Raw genomic sequence first — 25,000 nt, forward strand, 5'->3', positions numbered from 1 at the left:
TTACTAAGTTATGACCGTTTCGTAATTTTTTTTTTCTTTTGGTAAAGGAAAAGACTCATATTCCTAAACACCTACCAACACACACACACGCTATATATATATATATATATATATATATATATATATATATATATATATATATATATATATATATATACATACATATATATATGAACTTTATTACTATATATATATAATTGTTCTGAACTTTATTACTTACACAATTGTTCATTTAATACAATTAATAACAGGCCCTCATTTAAAGTGGATGGTACCTAGCAGAGATATTTATTCAAGAAAAGTTGTAAGCTTTCTAGGGCTGACGGTCCTCATCGTCTGGTATCTGTAGAATGAGCGGACACGCTGTCCAGCTGTATTTATATGCGTAGGGGGGGAGGGAATTCAAATCCTTGTTTTTCTGATTTGGTGTGCTGGCTTTCTTGAATCTTTTGATGATCCTCCATCGCATTCGTAGCCCCACCATCGTACGCGTAGCCCCAACCTTGTGACCTTGGCCTTTCTCTGCCTGCGGCTTCTTCCAGGTGTGCGTTGTCCATGAAGTGTCTCGTGGTTTTACGTGAACTCTTTTCAGTTGTTTTGTATGTGATTTTTCTGAACAGGCTGTCCTCCGATCCGCTTCCAGTATTGCCTGCCATTACATTATTTGCACATGTTAAGATGGCGTTTTCTACAATTAGTCCGGCCGTTTTGTGTTTTTGTATAGAAAGTTCATATTGCCCCAGTCTGTTCTGTGATCTTTTTCCCAGAAGTGCTTGGCTACCGCCGACGACTGATTAGTCTAAAGTTTTGTACGGGTTGTTTTCTTCGTTCTTTGCAGGATTTTCCGCTTTCACCATAGTATTGCTCTTGACAGTCTAGATAGTTACAAAAACACGATTAGGAATAAAATAGGTAGGAAGAAAAAATCGGTACAGGGGGGGAAGAGGTAAGAGGGGCTTATGCATGGCAGCGTGGAGAACGATTACAATTTTTCCTGTGTAAAGAACAACACAAAAGGTTCATCAGCAGAGATTGGAAAATAACTTATTTCGGCCCTGTTTCGATTTTCAGACTTTTATTAATCCATATCTTTTTGCAAAAATTCTTCAGTCACTTCAGCAGGGATTTTCTCGTTAGTGATTTAAAAGTCTTTCAGCTGAACTCAACATTTCAGACTTAATTACTACGAGTATCCTGAAAAAATAGGAGTTATTTATGAAAAAAGAGAGGGAATCAAATTACTACGAGTATCCTGAAAAAATAGGAGTTATTTATGAAAAAAAGAGAATGAATCAACCACTCCTGTCAATTTGATCGCCCTTTCTTAATTCTAGAACTTGATTGCTCTCATAACACAGGTATCTGACTCAGTCTTAATAAATATTTATTAAAGCGGAAATATATTTCTTTCTTATATGTAAAGTAGTTTCATAGCTGCTATTAGTTGGCATTCATCCCGTTGAGGGTGTGCATTATGTAATATATATTCTCAACAGCTACTTCATATTTTTATATCTGGTTGCTCTTGACGTCAATATCAAGCTTACAATCTGTGCTAAGTTTGTGTATATTCAGAAGTGTCTACTTTCTATAAATTACATACACTTCATAACTACTGTTTGAAATTATGTAGAAAATATTAGAAATATCGTTGTTATCGGAGGATCAATTAGTAATTATTTATCCTTATCTTCAAATCAGTACGAATAAATATTATATGATTTTTGCCTAAGAATATATTTTCTTAGAAATTAAGATGAAATTTCACATAGATATGCATGTAAATTAGCAGTGATGAACTTAGTGTGATGAAGCATAATTGCAACACAGTATAGTGTGGAAGGTTTTGTATGAATATGTTCAAATAAGTTGCAGCCTTTTGATGATGATACGTTTACGACAAGTTCTTCCCGGAGGCTATGCTCCTTTCGACCAAGGTCCGTTCTTAATTTTATATCACGATCAGCATTTGATATTCCTGTTTTGACATCGTTGCAGTGACATTATATATAGACATTATTTTCGAAGGATATAGGTGCTTTCTCAGTGACCAGATGGAAGTGCTTATGTTAGCGCATTCTTTCGACAGTATAGATGCATAATGTGATAAATTATATTGAAACTTTCTGATGAAAAACAATTAACTATAGAATGATAGCAGAAGAGATCAGTTTATAGAGAAATGTCATATTCCTTCAGTCGCCATAGAGATATATATTTGGAGAATATGTCCATTACATTTTGAAATCGAATTGAGTATAAAAACGAAACGTTTTGCATTACGTCAAAAGATGTTTTATAATGCAGAAAATCTTGCTGACGAATTATTTGGCGAATAAACATCATCTTACTTTTCTGATTTCTTTCGAGAATGTCAATCACAGCTGATTTACTTTTCATGAACAATATTTCATTTATTTTATGCAAACCTAGAATATATTAGAATATATTCTTATTGAAGAACGTCGAAGTATTTTAGAATTCCTTATTAGTCTGACAGGCATTCTTATTTTCCTAGGATTTTGGTGTCACTCATAAATGCAGAATTCAGAATATTAGTGAATATGTTTTTTCAAGATGTGGTCAGTTAGACATTCATCGTATCTTCAAGTATTCTGGTGACTCCTTGATATTTAAAAGACCAAAATGTTGTCAAATCAAACACATTCAGGCACCTTTTGTTTTTTTAAATTTTGATTAATGAAAACGCATATATCAGTGGAAATATACGTTACTGTGGTTATCTGAAAGTAACTCTCAATATTTCTTGTGAGGTTTCTAGAATTCTGTAAACGCAAAATACACAACATCATAGAGTTACATGTGTTACACTATATGTGCATGACAGGGAGAGAGAGAGAGAGAGAGAGAGAGAGAGAGAGAGAGAGAGAGAGAGAGAGAGAGACGTGAAGTTGTTTACTCCGTTTCAGTTTGAGTAAGTTTCCCGCCATATCAGCCTTACTGTGCAATACGTTGAACTAGCGCACTTTAAGTTCAGATTATTTTCCTCAGTAAATATGCGAGATTCTTGCTGGAGGAATAGTTTTGATATCTCAGAGCGCATATTTCACATCTCTTTATGTTATACGTAGCCATCAGTAACATCAGACTACATTTCATTGCAATTTTGAAACTTTGTTGTCCCCTTTCCAAAAGCTCTTTTATTCGGTGTTCTTTCATTGTTTCAGTATTTTGTCACACTTGTCTTCGTTCTTATTTATGTAACTCTAAACTATGGTTCTTGAATCTAATTTGAATTCATAAAATCAAGGTACGTCGTCTTTATTCTTCCTTGTCAGGAAGCGCTGCCTCCCATGTCAAATACAATTGCAAGGTTCTTCAACTTAGCAAAAGTGAAGAATTTTTCATTGTTTTAAGATGGCAATGGGAGTTGCAGCATACAATAATAAAGTTGCTTCTTTAAAGTACATCTGCACTTAATATCGCTACTCCTAAAAGGCCTTTTAAGAATGGGACTATAATTTGATAATATCAGCTATTGTTTTCTTTACTTATATTTTCTAACTCTCCAGTCAAGAACCACGCGCAATGGTTTTCAAAATGTTTAAAGAGAAAGAAATACAAAAGTGGCAGCAAATAACAAAATCCTTATCGATGTTGGTTAAAGAGAATGAAAAAAACACTCAAGTACATGTAGATAGTAGAGCCAAATTATTGCATTTTTATTAGGGTAACGACAAATAAGTAATGCTATCACCTCTCATTATATCTCCATTAATATCTTATTTCTTAGTAAAAGACTTCGAATCTTGGAACACTGATACATAGATAGTTGAACGTCATCTCTTCACAAGTAAAAGGCAGGTGAAATTCACCGGTGTCATTTTACAGAATATCAGTAATACTTTACAACCCTTATGAGAACTAAATCGATTAATTGGATACTGTAATAGAACTGCTAAGAAGAGCAGATAGTTCTGCACAATTTAAACAGTTCAGCGGGTACACTTCTAACAGCATTACACAGTTATGCAGTATGAGATAAATACAAATATATTACTAAAATTTAAGACAAATGAATAATAAATGAAATGCCGGGCATGAATATTCCGGCAAATAAATAGATAAAATTAGAAACCAGTCAGTTAATAAACATATGAATATAAAGATAAAGGAAAAACTAATGCTTTATTTCAAATCTAGAGAAAAGCTTATCTCCAAACTTACTGAAAAAAACGAAAAATGAAAACAGTATCAGTAAGGGAGCCGAATTACAGAAATTCCCTGAAGGAAATGAAAGAACATTTCCCCACTGCGAAGGGGACACGTGTCATGCGGTCTATTGCCCAAAGAGAAGGTCATCCATGCAAGAAGAAGAAGAGGGGCAGCTGAAGCCAAGAACCATGAAAGGTAGGGGAGTTTGGGAGCTATGAAATATTTCAGTCATTTTTTCTCTGTTATTGGATGCAAGATTCGTCTACTATAAAATGCTAAAAGACGGTTTTTATCTTATAGTAAAGAGGGATACAGAATAAAAAACATTTCGAAAATAAATAAAAACAACAGTGAATACTAAATATACTGTTGTGGAATTTCAATGTGATTCAAATGGCTCTGTATAAAAGTACAAATGGCAGAAAATAAACATAACAATAAAAATGCGAGAATGGTGACGATTTTTTTCCGTTAAATTGTACTTGTATGAGGGAAGTCAGAATACTGATTTTATACACTCACTTTATTTATGTTCTTTCCTGAAGGATTGAAAAAACTCATTATTTTACTCAGCACATTGCTCTGAATTATTGGAGGTCCTTTAATTGAAAAGATGACAGTGTTATATATATATATATATATATATATATATATATATATATATATATATATATATATATATATATATATATATATATATATATATATATATATATATATATATATATATATATATATATATATATATATATATATATATATATATATATATATATATATATATATATATATATATATATATATATATATATATATATATATATATATATATATATATATATATATATATATAGAGAGAGAGAGAGAGAGAGAGAGAGAGAGAGAGAGAGAGAGAGAGAGAGAGAGAGAGATATATGTGCATCTGTTCCCTATAAGCCCCACCCTTTTGGGATATCTGTAAGTCATCTGTCAATATACAAGCTTTTTCTTGTAAACTTATTTCTATATTTTTCGTCAGTCTGCTAGTAAAGGACAGTTGTGTCGAAAGGCCTCTAGCAACCACTTCGTTGTTTCAATTTTTTCCTTCATCATTTTTCCCAGTGTTTGGCAACTGCCGACTAGCCTTATATATATATATATATATATATATATATATATATATATATATATATATATATATATATATATATATATATTTCTATATATATATAATATATTTATATATATATATATATTATAGCTCATCTGTCAATATACAAATTATTTCTTGTAAACTTATTTCTATATTTTTCGTCAGTCTGCTAGTAAAGGACAGTTGTGTCAGAAAGGCCTAGCAACCACTTCGTTGTTTCAATTTTCCTTCGAAGCCGGAAGCCTTTATATATATATATATATATATATATATATATATATATATATATATATATATATAAATATATCTATATATATATATATATATATATATATATATATATATATATATATATATATATATATATATATATGTATATATATATCGTATTCTTTCTCTGCATCATTTCCCACTGTGTGGGGTCGATGTTTTCTGATAGCTTTCCTCCACCTGGCTCAGTCAGACACATTGTCCTCTGACAATTGTTTGTCTCTCAGATCTTCTCTAACTACATCCATCCACCTTCGCTTTGGTCTTCCTCTGCGCTCCAACTAGGCACCTCCATCTGCATCACTCTCCTCCCTACATCTGTCTCATCCCTTCTCATCACATGGCCATACCACTGCAGTCTTCTTTCCTGGGCCTTCTGTGATAGTTCTACGACAGCAATTATTGTATTAGTAAATCTTACTCGAGACCCTGAATCGTCTCCTATTAAGTCCACGTTACATTTCCACTGTACCCATTCAAGAGAAACTTTTTCATCTTAATGTAAAGTCTCTTTACTAAATAATACGCCATGTCTCCTTAAATCCAAATTATTGGGAAGCAAGCCCGCCCATACAAATGTAAATATTGCGTTACGCCACATAGGTTAGGGCAAGCGAATCCAATTACTGCTTCCAGTAAGCAAAGCCATTTAAAGTACTAGGCAACCATGTTCTGGGGCTTTTTACGTCCCATATATGTAGTGTTATTGTGCAATTTGCAACCCAACAACTGCCAGATACTTATTTAACCTAAAACTGGCAATATGTGCTGTGTGTTATTAAACACTGCTTATTCTCGTGCCGATTGTTCCACTGAATGTTCATTTGATTATTTTACTCTGTTCTTATTGAACAACACCTCTGCACCACATGTTACCACTGTGTCCGTGGGCAAGTTAAGCCTGACTGTTCCTTGTGAACCACCCTCACCTCTGCATGTGAGCCAGTCTTGTTGAATGCCTCGTGTAAGTTAAGCCACTCGTTCTTCGGAACAAAATCTCTGCTCCTAGCTGGCTTGCCCGTGCGCATGTCAAGAATTTTCTGTTTCTATGCACAGTCAGCGTATGTGCCGTCGTCCAGTGCATGACATTTAATTTTACGCCGTTCTTCGAGAACAGCCTTACTGTTCTTCGTAACAACCTGCACATACGTGCCTCGTTACCCACATTAACCACCGTGTGAACTTTTATAAGGCACAATTTGTTTATTTTGCATACACTGCCCGGTTCAGAGTGCCATTTCCTTTTCCACACAGTTGCTTGCATGGCCACCCTAGCATAAAATTTTGAACATTTCTGGGGAAGGTTAGACCCTACTTTAAGCACCAGCAACATGCCTGCCGAGGAGTACCGAATCTTTATGGAGGTAGGGAAAAGTATGGCGATGAAAGGGGAGTAGCTGTCCCAATGGGTCCAAGGCCAGGTTACTGCCGCTAGGGAAGCCAGGGAAGAATAAAAAGACTATGAATTGCAGCTGGAAAGGCTGAGACAAGAAGAGAAAGAGATGCAGGCAGAGAGAATCGGTGACAGCGTGAAGAAAAGGAGAAAGAAAAGCAGCAACAGCATGAGCTAGCCTTGGCACAAGAGAGAGAAAACGAGCGACAGCATCAGCTAGCCCTGGAACAAGAGAGAAAGGAACAAGAAGAAACCCGAAGGGTGCAAGAGCTAGCCTTGAGGGAGAAGGAACTAGAGCTCGAAAAATTAGAGCACGACAATCCCATGACACTGGCCTAACACCTATCCGCTAATCCTAACCTGGCGGGATTTTTTAGAATCCATTCAAAGTTCATATGCGTTACGCAAACCCAGTCCACACGCGTATATGAATAAACACACCACACACACACACTCACACATATTTGTGTGTGTTTGTGTGTATGTGTTATTCATATATGCGTGTGGAGTGGGTTTGCGTAATGTATATAAACTTTTAATGTAATCTAATAGACGCAGAAGCAAACAGCTGAGCCTAATTATGTGCTATTTATAGATCATTCGAAAGAGAACGGTGGTATATCTTCAACTTTAACCATAGAAACTGTTCCAGCCAGGCAATTAAAACGCAAAGGGAAAGTTTTACCGAGCCACACAATATAGATTAACTGGAATGGTTGAGCGAAGGGCGAGACCGAATGCCCATTGAAAGCACCGGGGAGTATTGACAATGCTTCAGTGAAAGGGAAAGGAGGGAGGACGAGAAATCTATTCCAGTAATCGTTTTGCATTATTCACTACTACTGTAAAATAATGGGCAAAGATTTGCCCCTGAGTGTTTCGCTTATATAGTGTACGTTCATTTGGTTTGTTATTCATGACCTAAAAAAAAAAAAAAAAAAAAAAAAAAAAACACTTTTGATAATCTCACTGTGATTACCCGAGAATCATCATTCAGCTGTGGCTGATCCGGATTATAACTAACTATACCCAAGATTACAAGTATCATTATACCTGCGTCAGTGAGTTTTGCAAAATTGTTGTGTGATGGAGGTGAGATCAAAGGATTAATAGATAATAGCTTCAGTTCTCTTGAAATAGGTCGACCACTTCGAAACCGTAAAACCATTTTCATATTATGTTGAGCACTTACGATGAAGAATTATTATGTTATCGAGCTTAACATTTTGAGATTGCGTATAACACTGGATGATCGCATTTATTTCACGGAGTTAGATAGGTTCACTGTATATGCAGTCTGACACTTACATGCATGAAATGAGAGAGGCTAGGCTTTCTCCGTAGAAGGAGATGAGACAATCATTGAAATTTAAAGGAGTTATATAAGTTTAATTAAAATTTATTTTCAATTTATGGTATTTTTCAGCAGTTATAAGAAAACATGTTAGCATAATAATACCGAAACATGCTTTGAATGTATTTTGTTAATATTTTTAAGAAACTTTAGAAATTTCAGGCTTTACATCCTGTTGCAATTGTAATCTTTTTTTTATAACACTGTAAAGAAATTCAAGTCTCCAATAGTTACGATAAATCATTGAAATATGTATTATTGCCATGCGGTTGCAAAAAGAGAAACAGAACATTGCAGAATGGACGCTCAATTGATTGTATGAATTCATAACCTGATGTTTCGACTACCATTATGTCATTTACGCCTTTTTTCACATTATTCCAAATACCTTTTTTTTTTTTTTTTTTTTTTTTAATATTATTCTAGATTTAGACAGGTCGTGATAATCTGTCGTATCAGGAATTTACGATTTCTCGGACAATACGAAGACGTGGTATAAACAGATTCTACAACCGCAGCGGGCAAGGAAGATATATCTTTTAAACAAGGAAAGCACTGAAGGTTTATTCTTTAGACAGTATTACAGAAGAGTCTTCGATACCAAAGGAAGACTCTTCTACAATACTTTGGTATCGTGAGCTATTGCACGTACGGAAATAAATATAAATAAATATATAAGGTTTTTACACGTAAAAGACATCCAGACTTCAAACGTCACGAATTACAACTTTTTAGAAGCAGTGTTAACTATGAATTTTACCAACAATTAATATAATAATGTATTCATTAGCTTTGCGTTAAAAAATCTGATCCTTGTAATAACGTTTTTTGTCAAACGCTTGGAACAGTAAAAGTAATTTCTCATTTTTACGTCAACAAATATAGAATTTATTGGGTTCCCTTTCATTCTTGCTTATTTCAAGGTGGAGCACACAATAGCACAGACGTTTATTACTTAGGTATTAGGATAAATGAGGTGATAGTTCAGATTTCAACTCACCTTACTTCTGATGTTTTCTTAGTTAAACTGTGGAAAGGGCTTTATATATATATATATATATATATATATATATATATATATATATATATATATATATATATATATATATATATATATATATATATATATATATATATATATATACATACATACAGGGTGTCCATAGAGTCTCTTTTAAATTTAAAAAATATATGGGCATCATCAGTTCCACAAGGCACATCAAGACGGTACTCGATTTCTTGCCATGTTCGTTGTAGCATAGCCTCGTCAATGGTGGCATTGTCATCAGTGATCTTTTGCTTGAGATCAGTGATGTCCGGTACCTTTGTTCGACACGTGATATTTTTAAAATAACCCCATCGAAAGAAGTCCAGGGGAGTGATATCTGGGGAACAAGGTGGCCAGGGAATTGGGCCATTCCTTCCAATTTACCAGTCTGGAAATGTTTGATTTAGGAACCCATGAACATGCTGGAAAATGATGGTTGGCTGAAGGCCATCTAGTTGCAGTGCCACATATTCAGTAAGAAGGCCAAAGTAAACATCTGCAGTAATTGATGTCTCGTTGAAGAAAAATGGGCCAGTGATTCGATTGCACATGATCCCACACCACACATTCACCATTGGACTATCTCGGCGAAGTTCCCTTGTCACATGTGGATGTTCTGATTCCCAGATTCTCATATCATGAGTGTCCAGTTTCCCTGAAACGTGAAAGGTTGCCTCATCACTAAAATAAACTCGGTTGAGGAACGTTTCATCCTCCAAGATGTCGACTGCAAACTCTTTTCGTCTTGGTTTATCATTTGGTTCGAGTGCCTATACGAGTTGCACTTTGTAAGCGTATAATCGCAAGTTCCTGTGTAGGACTTTGTGCACTGTTGAACGTGGTAGCTGTAAGCGTCTGGCAGCAGTACCCGGGATGGACTTTGTAGGAGAACCATCAAAGGCTTGTCCCACGCGATCGATCTTTTCCTCAGATGTTCTTACTTCTGATATTTTCTTACTTAATTTGTGGAAAATGATTATATATATATATATATATATATATATATATATATATATATGTATATATATATATATATATATATATATATATATGTATATATATACATACATACAGTATGTATATATATATATATATATATATATATATATATATATATATATATATATATATCCACACATATATAACGTGTGTATGTATGTATGTAAGTATGTGTGTTCGTGGGCAGATATGTATGCGTGGTAAGATATACGGGCGTTTTTGTTTGCAGGAACCGCTGAAAGCAATATATCACTACCGGGTATTTATCATAAATACTTAAGCTTAAATATAAATATATGCAAAGAATCTGTGCCTCAAACATTAATGCATTGAGTGAGCAGGAGAAGGGCTGTAAATCCTTAGTTATTAAGGGGTTAAAAGATTATTACGGTGAATTTCACATTAACATTATTCTCTTAATGTTTTTGACATTATTTTTTGACAAAGTATCTATATAGTCTAAAAGAAAATTTTTGTTGTTTTACAATGCATTGTTTTAATCCCCATATGCGAATTATGTAGTTGGAAAGTGGTAGATTTTACAGTGCGTTCTTTTAATCCCCATATGCGAATTATGTAGTTGGAAAGTGGTAGAAATATGAATTAAGATCCTAAATTATCGAAAAAATAAACGTTAAATTAAAACTATCATTGTAATTTACACCACAACAAATGGAAACGAAAATTAACTACAAGCAAATTCACGAGACCTTCATTACGCTGTTTTAAACGGAGGAATATAGTTACTCCATAGCGGAAATAAAAGAGGGCACTATTGGTGATGCGTCTCTTTTGCTTCAGAAATTTTTGTATCCTCATGCGAGGAGGAGGAGGAGGAAGGAGGAGGAAGGAGGAGGAGGAGGAGGAGGAGTGGGAGGAAAATACTCAGTGTACGGATATTCATATCTTATAGAATAGTGATAATCTATATTTCTCAGAAAACTTTTTCTGCCATTATCCTTCGGGATATTGGAAGCAGAATATCAAACCCCTTAGATACTTGTTAAGAAAACAAGAGCCTGTACTAGTTGGTCTCATTCCCCTGAAATAATAAAAAAAAGAACTTGTAACTTTATTTTGTAAAACAAGAACTCCTATCAATATTACATTTCCTCATGCTTGAAAATGTTAATGACTGACTGGATTAATTTAACAGAATTTTTAACCTTTGTGTACGAGCACAATTAATATCTAATTCAGTGAGAGTGTTCTGGAATGATTTTATAGCCTTGTAAGAAAATCTCGAACATTATAAAAATATAGCATGCCTTTCGCTGAAACGACCTATTTTTGACAAGAAATAATCTCAGTCTTATGTTACCAAATGTCATTTATATAAAACTTCAACTTCGAAATCCGAGTTTCAGAGACAAACATCCTTTCAAATTGCTCTTATTTTTTACACCATTGTGACATATCGCCTTCCGAGCAGAAGTATATCTTAAGTAAATCAAGTGTTATTTCAAAGGGTTTAAGTAATTTAAGACTAGCATAGGGGTTTAATATGAAATCCAACACTGACCTAATAAGCGAAATTCCTTTCGGCTGCGAATTCATAAAGGTTTCAGCATTTGTCGAGAAGAATGCTAGATAGGAAAGAATTTTGAGATGAAAATACGACTCGGTAATTAATCATGGAACATAAATCTCCACTTTTCTCGCTTCTAGCGCATTCGCTTCCCTGAGAGTGTTGTGTGAAAATATACGCAAAACTTCTGTCATTACTTCTTATAATTCTTATAAAGGTTTGTAACATTCAGCTAATTTATTGTAAAAACAAAGGTAGCATTTCCTTAAACACTTGGAAAAGTGGCAATATATATATATATATATATATATATATATATATATATATATATATATATATATATATATATATATATATATATATATGTGTGTGTGTGTGTGTGTGTGTTGTGTGTGGTATGTGTGTGTGTGTGTGTGTTTGTAGTCCATGTTATGTATCATATATATGTATTATATATATGAATATATATATATATATATATATATATATATATATATATATATATATATATATATATATATATATATATATATATCACACCGTGATTTATATACAATCATGAAGCTACAAATGTGCGCTACCTCAGGAATATCTGCGATGGAGAATTGTCGCCGAAGGGGATTTATATAAGTGATAAATGAATTGGTATCGACGATACCAATTCATTTATCACTTATATAAATTCTCCTTCGGCGACAATTCTCCATCGGAGATATTCCTGAGGTAGCGTGAATTGATATTGTATGACATTTGTAGCTTCATGATTATATATATATATATATATATATATATATATATATATATATATATGTATATATATATATATATGTATATATATATATATATATATATATATATATATATATATATATATATATTTATATATATATATATATATATATATATATATATATATATATATATATATATATATAAGTGCATGGAAGCAAGTCAAAAGGCAAACAACGGTCGATCAAGCTTCCAGACGAAAATATTTTGCGGGAAATCAACCCAGTATCAGATTCTCTCACAACCATTTCCGGGAAGAGGAGACAAAAGCGAACCGGATTTCGATGTCAGTTGCCAATTGCTGTTGTAGTCTTTGATGTCATCTCTGGAGGAGATAATGCACGCAATAGGGCGTCATGAGGCGCTTTCGAGATTATAACGATGGTTTTAAAGTTGCCTGTCTTGCCTTTGGTGAATTCTTTATTTAGACGCGACATTCCGAAATCACGGAATTCTATTTCGATATTTGCATTTTCAACGTAATATTAAGTATTAACTCATCTGATCATATTGCTAACATGCGTTTTATGACGTGATTAATGAGGGATGTGGAGGTAATCCCACTTACATAGTATGTCTGTCTGGCTGTTTGTCTTTCATAAGAATCGTAGAAGCAAATTAATTTTTATACAGTTTTCGTGAGCCCGGACTCTTACAAGAATGTTATTCTATTTAGCGCTTCCTGTGTGTAACAACATACGTATGGTAATAGCTGACATACCCAGCATTGCAACTCGCATCAAATTTTTTTTTTTGTGAAAAAAGCACATGTAATTTGGATTTGTCAAGTAATCCCCCCCCCCCTTGAGGTTTTGACCCAAACTTTCAGTCAGTCTTTATAATCACCGCTTACTAAATTGATGATACAAGCTATACAAAGGCTACACCATCCCGTGTTGACAGTTGGAGGTTTTGTTAGGGGTCGTCTGTGTAATTCAGTTTTCAATAACGAATAAGACGCATATTCTTCTGGAATAATACAAATAACATATGGCAGGAGAGTTAGTGTGAAGTTTAGGTTACTTCCGGCATACAAGGAGGGGCTTTCATCGTTTTTTTTCTTTAAATATTCCTTTTATTTATGTTCAATAGTTTGAACTTCTTTCAAATATCAAGCCAAATTAAACATATTAATGCAGAATTTACTAAGGCTTAAGAATAACTGACAGTGCGAGTGTACTCACTATGACGAGAGTCAATAACGTCTTTTTGTATTGGGAAATCCGTGGGAGTGCCGTGTTCATCGCAACTCTGGAAAGAAATGAGAGTTGATACTGACCGTGTTACATGTGTTTTGCTGTATATAAATCTATGGGATATTTCGCTAACGACTGTGAACAATTTTTGGTCTCGTGAGCACCTGAATTGGAGAATACCAAGAAATATCAGACTTTCCCGGCACATAATACCCTCGAACAGTCTTGCTTTCAATTAGGAGGGAAAACCTGACAACCGCTCCTAAACGGGGGAAAATTATATGAGGAAAAAAAAAAGGAAGATTTTCGTGAACCTGATCAATTCGTACATCTAAAAAAAGGTTCTGAAATCACTGAATACCATTGAAGTTTTCATACATTGCAGAGTGGAATTACTGAACTGGATCGATTGCTTAACAGCCGAATGGTAGAGGCTATAGAACTCGCATTCAGTCGTTAGCCTCACCGTTCCATGCAATTAATTACTGAAAGTTTCGGCATTAGCTTACTTATCTCTCAGTTTAAGCAATTGTGAAGAGCGCAACGGGAAAAGGGAGGTAATAATGTTAAGTTAATGGCTTTGCAGGCGAAGGGGAGATTCGATGATCAGGGAAAGAGGAGGCAGGGGAAGGATTGGCCAATGTAGCTTCCAACAGAGAGGGTCAAAGGAGACTAAATTCCATTTCTGTTAGAGAGAAGCTTACCTTTATTAATACACGAAGAGGTATACATTCGTTCTATTTAGGTGCGTAATTAAATTGTTTAGCATGAACTCGAGACTAGAATGCATCGTGTTTTGTTTGAAATGGAGACGTTGCGTAGGAAGTTAATAATGCCTTATTGAAACAGAAATGATGCACAGTCCGAGAAAAAATGATACTTAATCCCTAAGCTCGATAGAACGAAACATGAACATTTACTTGTTTGTATACCTATTGTAATATCGTAGAGTGATCAATGAATGTCTACAAAAGGAGAATTTGCATAAAGTAAAGATACGAAAGATTTACCATGTTGCCTATTCAGTTCGTTATTCTGTGTTTGTTGGTCATTTTCAGTATGTCACATTCAGTAGAATTATCGCCTCAAAAAATGTCTTAAATAATTGTTTCATATCAAATTAACAGTGTTAATAGATAGAAACATTATATCACTTATAGTGCTCATCGAATTTCTAGTTAAAAAGGTTAAATATAAAATTAACCTGTCTTTCCATCTGAAACCTTTATCTCATAACGAAATGAAATTTACCTACAATACTAAATTGTAGAATCTAAGCAGTCTAGAGTCGGAAATATGTATACACCTTAATTAAAAGTTGTTAGTATTAATCTGGAAAAAACTGAAGTTTTCATCAACGAATATTTGGTAAAAAATTTAGTTTAGAATATATACTTGACTAAAATATGATTTTAGTTTCTTAAGAACTGCCTAGGTCGATATTAGTCGGTTAACGGAAACATTTTATTGAGAGCCGCAATAACCTCAAACTCATCCCTGAAAACTCGCCAATAAAAACCTCATACTTAACTTAAGCTCCTGAAGATTTTATTTAAATATATATTAGATATTAAGCAAGCAATAGACATTGTAAACAACAAAAAAGTTTTTCTTTTCTTAAGGTGGAAAAGTCTCAACTATGAAGTACAAATTTTCTTTCCCCCAAAGGGCCACACCATTTATTGTCTTTGGCAATCCGCAGTGTCACAGGTCCTCAGTACCACTTGTATAAATCCATCGTATTATTAATGTCATTATTATTATTATTATTATTATTATTATTATTCTAGTCTACTTGTTCAGTACAAATTTGCTCACAGAACACGTCAGTACAAAAAGTAATGACAAGTTAAAAGAAAAAAAAATTGACAAAATGAATAAAAACAACTAAATTCGAAACTAGGTAAGGGAAATGAAAATAAAAGTGCCTACCAAAAGTAAAATGTGAAAAGAAACAGACATTATATAACAGAATACCAAGGAGAGAAAAAATAGAGAAAGAAAAAATGGAATAAAAACGAGAGTAAAAGATAAAAGTTTTGTAGACTATCTATGAATGTACAGGGAAGGATTAACTATCAATCTGAATTTTTTTCTTCTTTTATTTTATGTGCAGCGATTTTCAGTGAAATATCTTATAATGAAATTTTTTTCCTACAAAATAAACCACATGGAAATACAATAATTCACAAAAAAAAAAAAAAAAAATTATTAGGAAAATATTTTGGTTGGTTTTCAGTTTATCGGTTAAAATAAATATTGGGGTCTACCTGTGTTATGTCAGGAAAAATGAATAGTCAGCTTCATTAATTCTTTACTACAAGCTTTGCTTTTGCTGTGCAAGTTGATGTAGAGCTTTGTCCACAATAAGAAAATGTTTTCTAAAAACAAGGATAGTTGGAACTACGCCCTTGTTTCAATACATAAACAATAGCCACTATGCTTGTGAGAAGGCTGCGCAAAAGTTAACAACGCAAAAATTCTTGGTGTGACGGAGTTAAATAAAAAATCCTTGGGAAGAAAGGAAAAACTGGATTTTATATTAGGCATGGTAGGCTTTCTGTGATCACGTTAACTGAAGATTCTGCATTATATTTCATAACTCTCCCTTAATTCTATTAGATTGAAGATTAAGTCTTGTTATAATTTTCAAAAACGCTTTTTCTTATGGAACACAACTACGTGCCTTTCTCAAAACTTCCTTTGTTGCAAATGTTAGATGATGCAACATTTTTTGTGCGATGCAAAATGTGAATCAGTACAGAGCAATTTTATCCCAAATGAGTGTCATAAACATCATTACCAAAGCTGCCAGCTTGTGAAAAATATCCTGACAAGATAGGACATTCAGTACATCCATTTTATACATGGTATCCGAAATACAAATTTTTGCGGAATGAAATAGCTCTTTTCGTGCCTTCCCTTTCCGTGATATCTGGGTCTTCGTTCATCTTCCTCTTTCCTTTTCAGTGCTCGAATTCTGTCCCTGAAAAGCGCAATCTCTTCTGCTCCAGTTTTCGATGAAGTTTTCTGATATTGCTGAAAATACGCCGGGGCGAGTTCCTGAAAGCACGGCTTATACTGTAGTAAGTATTCGGTATAGTAGTATAGTAGACTGTTTGACTGGCATGCATTTAACATGTATTACTTGTGATTACTGGACATTTTTCTGAAAACAATGATTTACGTTTATGTGCGACTTTTTCCCATTTTTTTTTTATGGATTTGAACCAGTAATCCAACATTTTTGCAATTCTCATTTGAGAAATCTGACTACATGTTCGAACAATATGAATAAGAAATATTTTATGCTACTTAATAACTTGGTTAGTCTCAATGCATTCACCATTTGTAGATGTACTACTATATCAAAATAAAAATATCTAAAGAACATATGAATTGTATCGCGTGCACGATAACAGGAGCTAATTTTAAAATTAAATATATTAAAATTATTTACACAGAATTTTTCTCATATTACTAAAAATTCTGGAGGAGATACTTGACGTGTAATTGATAGCATTTTACATCGTTAACCCTTTTTTTTACATTTTTCGACAAAATAAATATTGCACTATTCAAGTTATGCAATATATTACTACATTGCCAAAGTATTACAGTAACTTTATTTTTTTCACCGAAAGGGATTCAATTAATATTTTTGGTTCTATAAACTAATGGTTAATCGAAAAATATAATTAATACTGTTTCTGCCAGTATTAGAAATTAGCAATGAATTTAGGTTTCCCAAGATCTAAATTGAGATCCAGTGTCTAGGAATAAAGTTGATTGGAACTGATAAAAGCTTTGATTAAAGAAAAATATTGCCAAGAGAAACGGAGATTAGCCATCTATATCCCGCAAGGTGTAGAGTGAGCAGTTCGAAGCTTCTTCCATTGAGCTTCTAAATAGCACGAGCAAAATTAACTGGACCTATCAGCCTAAAAAAAACGATCGGGTGTAAAGGAAGTATATATATATATATATATATATATATATATATATATATATATATATATATATATATATATATATATATATATATATATATATGTATATATATATATATGTATGTATATATACTGTATATATATATATATGTATGTATGTATATAAATGTATGTATATATGTACGATATCCACTTATACCTCACTTGCTGGCCGTGCGGGTTAAATGCGTCCCTGTAGTCCTGAGTTCTAGTCCTTCGCTGGTTCGAGCCCACAGGACGACGAACTTATTATCAACTAAAAAATTCCCCTTCGGTACCATATATGAAAATATATTATTTCCGAGGTAGAGCGATTTGGATATTAAAGGACGTTTGTAGCTTACTGATTGTTTATGAATCACGGTGATGTGATAAAGTCATATGTATATATATACACATCCTTTACCCCCTGTTATACGTGATCTAAGCATTTACTTGCTTTCTATTCACACAATCGTTGAGAGGAATTCCCGATATTTTTCATCATTCATCTTTTCAGTTACCCTGTTTCCTATCTTTTCACTTTGAATATTCATTCAGTTCTTGCTTTAAAGTATAAGAGATCTGTTACAGTAACTCTTTCTTTCTCACTCGTTTTTAATTAGATTTTTATATACAGTATCATATATATATATATATATATATATATATATATACTAATAGGACTCCTCATTCAAACTGGATGGTATCTAATGGAGTTTTTATTCAAAAAGTTACAAGCTTTCTTGGACAAACAGTCCATTTATCAAGTATCCGTACGGATCTTGATAATGTGGACTGTTTGTCCAAGAAAGCTTGTAACAACTGTGAATAAAAACTCCATTAGATACCATCCAGTTTGAATGAGTCCTTTTAATTCAATAATACAGAACAATTGTTTATGTGATAAATTGATATATATATGTATATATATATATATATATATATATATATATATATATATATATATATATATATATATATATATATACTATATATAAAATATACATAAATATATATAAATATGGTGTGTATGTATGTATGTATGTATGTATATATATATATATATATATATATATATATATATATATACAGTATATATTATTATATATACACAGTATATATTATTTCCTTATACGTTCATCTGTTCAGATATACAGTATTAAGTCTATGTACAAGGACTGAAAACTTGACTTCACCTTTATCCAAGTTGACATTTTTTTTTTATTATTTTAAAACATTTTTGTAGCTGTCGCTCCAACGTTGAGTTTTATATCACCAAAAAAATGTTCGTCGGAGCTTGATTAGTGAAAGGCAAAGAATATATTGTTCAGTGCTTGCTTGCTGAGGATGCAGTAGAAATCTCGCATTTGATTGACATCTTCACTTGAAATATGTAAATATACTGACATTCCTATATTTAGATATTTTAATACATTTTGCTGCTTGGCTTTCTTATGTTCGATTAGTCGTTGCCCAAGGGATTACAGTGTTTGTAGATGTATTTTCATTTTATTTTTTTTATTTGGTTCAATTTCTCTAAAGTGAAATTCGGAGGTGGAGGTTCGTGGGGATGGGGGAATACTAAGATTTCTAAATAAATAGGCTTTGATTATTTCCAATATATAAAATAGTCATTCTCTCTCTATCTCTCTCTCTCTCTCTCTCTCTCTCTCTCTTCTCTCTTCTTTCTTCTTCTTCTTCTTCTTCTTCTTGGAAGCCATTCACCTTTATTCTCGTAAGTAAAATAGTCATTCTTCTCTCTCTCTTCTTCTTCTTCCTCTTGGAAGCCATTCTCCACTATTCTCATAAGTAGAATAGTCATTCTTCTCTCTCTCTCTCTCATATTCTTCTTCTTCTTCTTCTTCTTGGAAGCCATTCTCCACTATTCTCCTAAGTAGAATAGTTCTTCTTCTCTCTCTCTCTCTCTCTCTCTCTCTCTTCCCCCTTTTTCCTCTGGTTCTGAAAGGCGCTCTCATCCTTTCTTGAGCAAGACTACTTTAACTGGGTAAATTAACATACCGTAAAGTCCTCTTGGAACGTTAATTTGCATTATTTCCAGAATTTAAGAATTTAGGAATCTCATATAAATTAAGACAGAATTATTAATCTCGAGACTTTGTGACTTTTGAACCGTCGGTCCTCGGGGTTCGTGAAACCTCAAAACCTCATCACATCTTACCTGGTCGCTCTTCTGTCTATCAGAGGCACCACTTAGCCCCAATTGCCTGTTGTTATTGTAGGTTAATTCTGTACCCAGAGAAATTTCTGACCTGTAAGTGGATGGACATAAACCTGAATTTAAACCACTAATCTCAAGTTGCACAAAAAAAAAAAAAAAAGGTTTGAAGTCAAAGTGTGGATGGGTTTCGGAAATGTGTGAGCTCAATGAGCTCTATAATGACGATTAGGAAGTGGTTGAGGAGGACACTCTCTCTCTCTCTCTCTCTCTCTCTCTCTCTCTCTCTTCCTTCTTCTTCTTCTTCTTCTTCTTCTTCTTCTCCTTCTTCTTTTGATGCCCTCTAAAAGCTTGTGGTTTTTATTCCTTGTTGCATTTGATAGCAGACTTATTGATTCTCTCTAAAGATTTTTCCTCATTTCTCCTTTGAACGTCTATCTCGTTTTTCTTTATCTTCTTTTTTCTCTGAGGAAATCCTCTAATTTCCACTTTCTGGTCCCACTTCAGTTACAATCTCGTCATCTTCCAGTCTGACCTTAGACATCGATTCTTGTCGTGCCTTCCTGTATCCACCCTTCCTTTCGGCCTTCATGCCCTTGTATCTCTTCTTTGCAGACCTTGATGCATCCTTTCTCCGCTTTCTCTCTTCTACAGTATCTGCAACTTTCATCTGAATTCCTGCTTTTTCCCTTTACCTCCTCTTACTTCTTCCTAATGAACGCCATATTCTTTGGAAGCTTGAATTTCAAGTCAGTGGCCCGTGCGGACGTGTTCCATATGAATAGGGTTCATCTTCTGAATAATAATAATAATAATAATAATAATAATAATAATAATAATAATAATAATAATAATAATATACATACATACATACATGCCTTATAGAAGAAAAAAAAGCTTTCTGATAAATATTTCTTCAAGTTTACTTTTTTACCTGTAATAATAATAATAATAATAATAATAATAATAACAATAATAATAGTAATAAAAGCAATTATTATTATTATTATTATTATTATATTATTATTATTATTATTATTATTATTATTATTATTATTAAATGATAAAGGGTTTCTCCTCGCAACGTTGTTCGCTGCATCTTAATGAAACTTTGTAAATTTAATTAATAATCTAAGTTCTCAAATTTCTGAGCTCAGAAACCGAGAATATTCGACCTCTCAACTAGTTTCCCGTCAGAATTTTAAGTTTAAACTTTGTGGAAAGATTTTAGAATTCTTCGAAGAAAATCTCTTTTTTTATTGCTTCATCCAGTAAACTTTGGATAGTGAAATGTTAGACAATGATGGTTCTTTTCATATTATGTTTAATTTTTTTTTTTTACTTAGTTTGCCTTAAGAATTGAACATCAACTCGAAATAGGATGAATACGTCCACAATTTAAAAAAAATGAAATGGCGTAACATGCGTAATTGTGAAGCCTTCCTTGCATGATGAGACAAGATAATTGTTCAAGATAATTCCCTCCCCCACCCCCCAAACGCACAAGCACACACTCAAAGAGAGATCGCAAGTGATGCCAAAAGTAAATATTAAACAAGCGTTTTGAGGCCTGACTTGAAAAATCGTTAGTAATAGCTCTGATACGGAGTATTTTGGACGTTTTTAATGTAATGCTTTGGAACAAATGATGTGATGACAACAATACCTCATATTTCGAAGGATAAATCCGACGTATTGTGGAGTGAAATCGAGTACTGTAGGTGAAAATAACTGATATATAAAAAAGTTACAACGTATAATAGGAATTGTTAATAAGACGTGATTTAATCAAATTAATATTTGAATAAGAAATAATGTATGGGTGAATAATAAATGAATGAAGGCTAAAATAGGACATTAACAGCAATCCCTCATAATCACATACAAAAGGCAGTGATGTATAGTCTGCATTTCTAAAAAAATAAACGATAATACTAAACCATTTTTCGTATTCTCTCTCTCTCTCTCTCTCTCTCTCTCTCTCTCTCTCTCTCTCTCTCTCTCTCTCTCTCTCTCTCTCTCAAATCACATTCATTATTCAGTAATTAATGTTTGCTGGAAGTCACGAAATCGGATTTGATCATAAAACACTGCCAAGATAAAATATGAAAATAACAACATCGTATACATATTTTGTGTCCAGAAATTTAGTTTTTTCTGTGTCATGAAATCAGATGTTAAATAACATGGATGTCCACCATGCTTTAAAAAGATCTGCATATATGGATTTTTTCTATTTTTTTAATATTTAGTCATTTTTGATATCTCCAGTGCATACACATGCATTCTCTAACAAAGCAAGCGTATTTTTTTGGCATTCAAGGGCCTTGATTTGAATTTGCAATTGTCTAAAATAGTCTTGGTTATAACATAAAACTATTTAGTAACCACTGAAGACTAAGTTCCATATGTACACAATACTTTATATTAGTATTTGCATATTTGTAATACTTGTTATATATGTTATGTCCTCATTATGTCAAACTTTGAGAATTCTTTAGAATTCTTTTAAATAGAAGACGAAATTTAAAGTGAAAAAATAACGAAAACACTGACGATACTGGCAGTTTTTCCCACCTTCACACGATTTGCACTTTCTAATCAAGCCATCTTTATACTTATAATAGCAGACATTGCGAACATTGAGACAGATAACTAACATTCTTCCGTATACTATATTAAATTTTTCTTGGACTGAAATCCCATACCTGTAAGAGAAACTGCAGGTCAACTTGCCAAGACTGAAAACAATTCAAGTATAAATGCACTCAAATTGCTTCCCCCATAGCAGCTTAGGGTATTGGAGCTCTTGCAAGCGAGATATGTGGAGAGGAAGGGCCTTCATTTCACCCGGAGAATTCATTATTGAAAAAAAAATAAAAACGTAGAATATATGTCCATCACTTCCATCATATGCCCTTATCACAAATTAGTTTGTTTGAGTTATGGTAAAATTAGCGTGCCTTTATTTGGTTTGGCCATTCTGTATGAAGAATTGTGTATGGAGGTAGAGGTCGATATCGTATTCCGTGGCCGGTTTTGGATGGTTATATTGTGAAAATAACAAAAGGGGTTATGTATGTCACTCTAGAATTGATTTTCAAGTAGATTGTACATGTAAGGGTGCAAGTCTGCACCCATATCTGCTGAACAAAGCAGTGCGAGAATGATCGGGAATTATCTTAGCACCAGCTTGTGAAAATTTATAAAACTGAATTGGAAAATCAATGAAGAGAGTGGCCAATCCAGACAAAAAATTTTTTATTTTCGAACAAAATGTTATGTGATCCCTTCAATGAACACTAGTAAATTATATTTCTGGTTTTCTACATCGCTTTCTCGTGAAAACTCAAAAACCAAATTATTGAAAACTCTCGTTTGTTTTTTAAAATCTTGCCTAGCAAGGATAAAGCTGTTCTCGACCCCACTTTTGGTATAACTTTGGGATATCAGATATTCTAACATCGAATGTACAAATCATATTGTGATGAGACCTCTTGTCCCCTTGTGGCCCAGTTGATCTCATGTTTACTGGCCAGTACAAATTTCTAGCCTAAATAGGTTCTTTCATTTCAGTCCTTAATCTAGTTACATTCACAGCTTCTTTTCTTTCCTTACAAACTCACACACCCACACACACATAAATATATATACTGTGTATATATATATATATATATATATATATATATATATATATATATATATATATGTATGTATATGTGTGTGTGTATGTATATGTATGTGTGTGTGTATGTATGTATGTATGTATATTCACAGGGTGTCCATACAGTTTCTTAATAATTTAAATAATATTACAAAACCACTGATGAGATATCTGTATCAGATTTGATCTATATACTCAGCAGTTATCAAAGTTTTTAATCACATTGCATTTATTTATTTGAGGTACCCTGTTGATAAAATAGGTACTGTTAAATGAACCCATAAAAAATGGCTACTCCTCAAGAAAAGGCATATTGTGCGTCATGGTTTATTGAAACAAAATCGGATACGCAGACTCAGCCAAGCTACAGAACTAAGTATGGAAGAGATCCACAGTCACGTCCGTCAATCCGTGCATGGCACAAGAAATTTATGGAGACAGGGACAGTGTTGGATAAAAGGAGAAGCGGACAACCAAGAACATCTGAGGAAAAGATCGATCGTGTGAGACAAGCCTTTGATCGCTCTCCTACAAAGACCATCCGTACTGCAGCCAGACACTTATAGCTACCACGTTCAACAGTGCACAAAGCCCTACACAAGAACTTGAGATTGCACGCTTACAAAGTGCAACTCATACAGGCACTCGAGCCAAATGATGAACCAGGACGAAAAGTGTGGGCAGTTAACATGCTGGAACGCGTTTCTGAGGATGAAACGTTCCCAACCGAGGTTGTTTTAGTGATGAGGCAACCTTTCATGTCTCAGGGAAACTGAAGACGCATAATATGAGAATCTGGGGATCAGAACATCCCCATGTGACTGGGGAACTTCACTGAGATAGTCCAAAGGTGAATGTGTGGTGTGGGATCATGTACAGTCGAATCATTGACTGCATGTTCATGGGTTCCTAAATCAAACATTTCCAGACTGGTGGATTGGAAGGATGGCCCAATTCCCTGGGCACCTCGGTCACCAGATATCACTCCCTTGGACTTCCTTCTATTGGGTTATGCTAAAGACATTGTATATCGAACAAAGATATGCGACATTACTTATCTCAAGCAAAAGATCACTGATGCCATTGCAACCATTGATGATGCTATGCTACAGCAAACGTGGCAAGAAATCGAGTACCGTCTTAATGTGCTTTGTGCAACTAATGATGCCCATATAGAGGTGTATTAAAAGAGGCAAAAAAAACTTCAATATCTACTCATTTTGTAATAATTTCCATATATTTGTCTGTTCATTTGCTTTTATAATATATTTTTTGTATTTTAAAGAGACTTTATGGGCATACTC

At 33.5% G+C, this 25,000-nt stretch overlaps 1 long non-coding RNA gene across 1 annotated transcript in view; it reads left to right on the forward strand.

The window, feature by feature from the left end:
- The window catches only part of LOC136829137 (uncharacterized), a 170,016-nt gene that overhangs the window by 3,545 nt on the left and 141,471 nt on the right, over positions 1-25,000 (forward strand). The window contains exon 2 of the long non-coding RNA XR_010850311.1: positions 16,856-16,971. This is a non-coding gene — a long non-coding RNA (uncharacterized lncRNA). The remainder of the gene's footprint in view (positions 1-16,855; positions 16,972-25,000) is intronic.

This window comes from Macrobrachium rosenbergii, chromosome 44 (genome assembly GCF_040412425.1).
Source record: "Macrobrachium rosenbergii isolate ZJJX-2024 chromosome 44, ASM4041242v1, whole genome shotgun sequence".
Lineage (NCBI taxonomy): Eukaryota > Metazoa > Arthropoda > Malacostraca > Decapoda > Palaemonidae > Macrobrachium > Macrobrachium rosenbergii.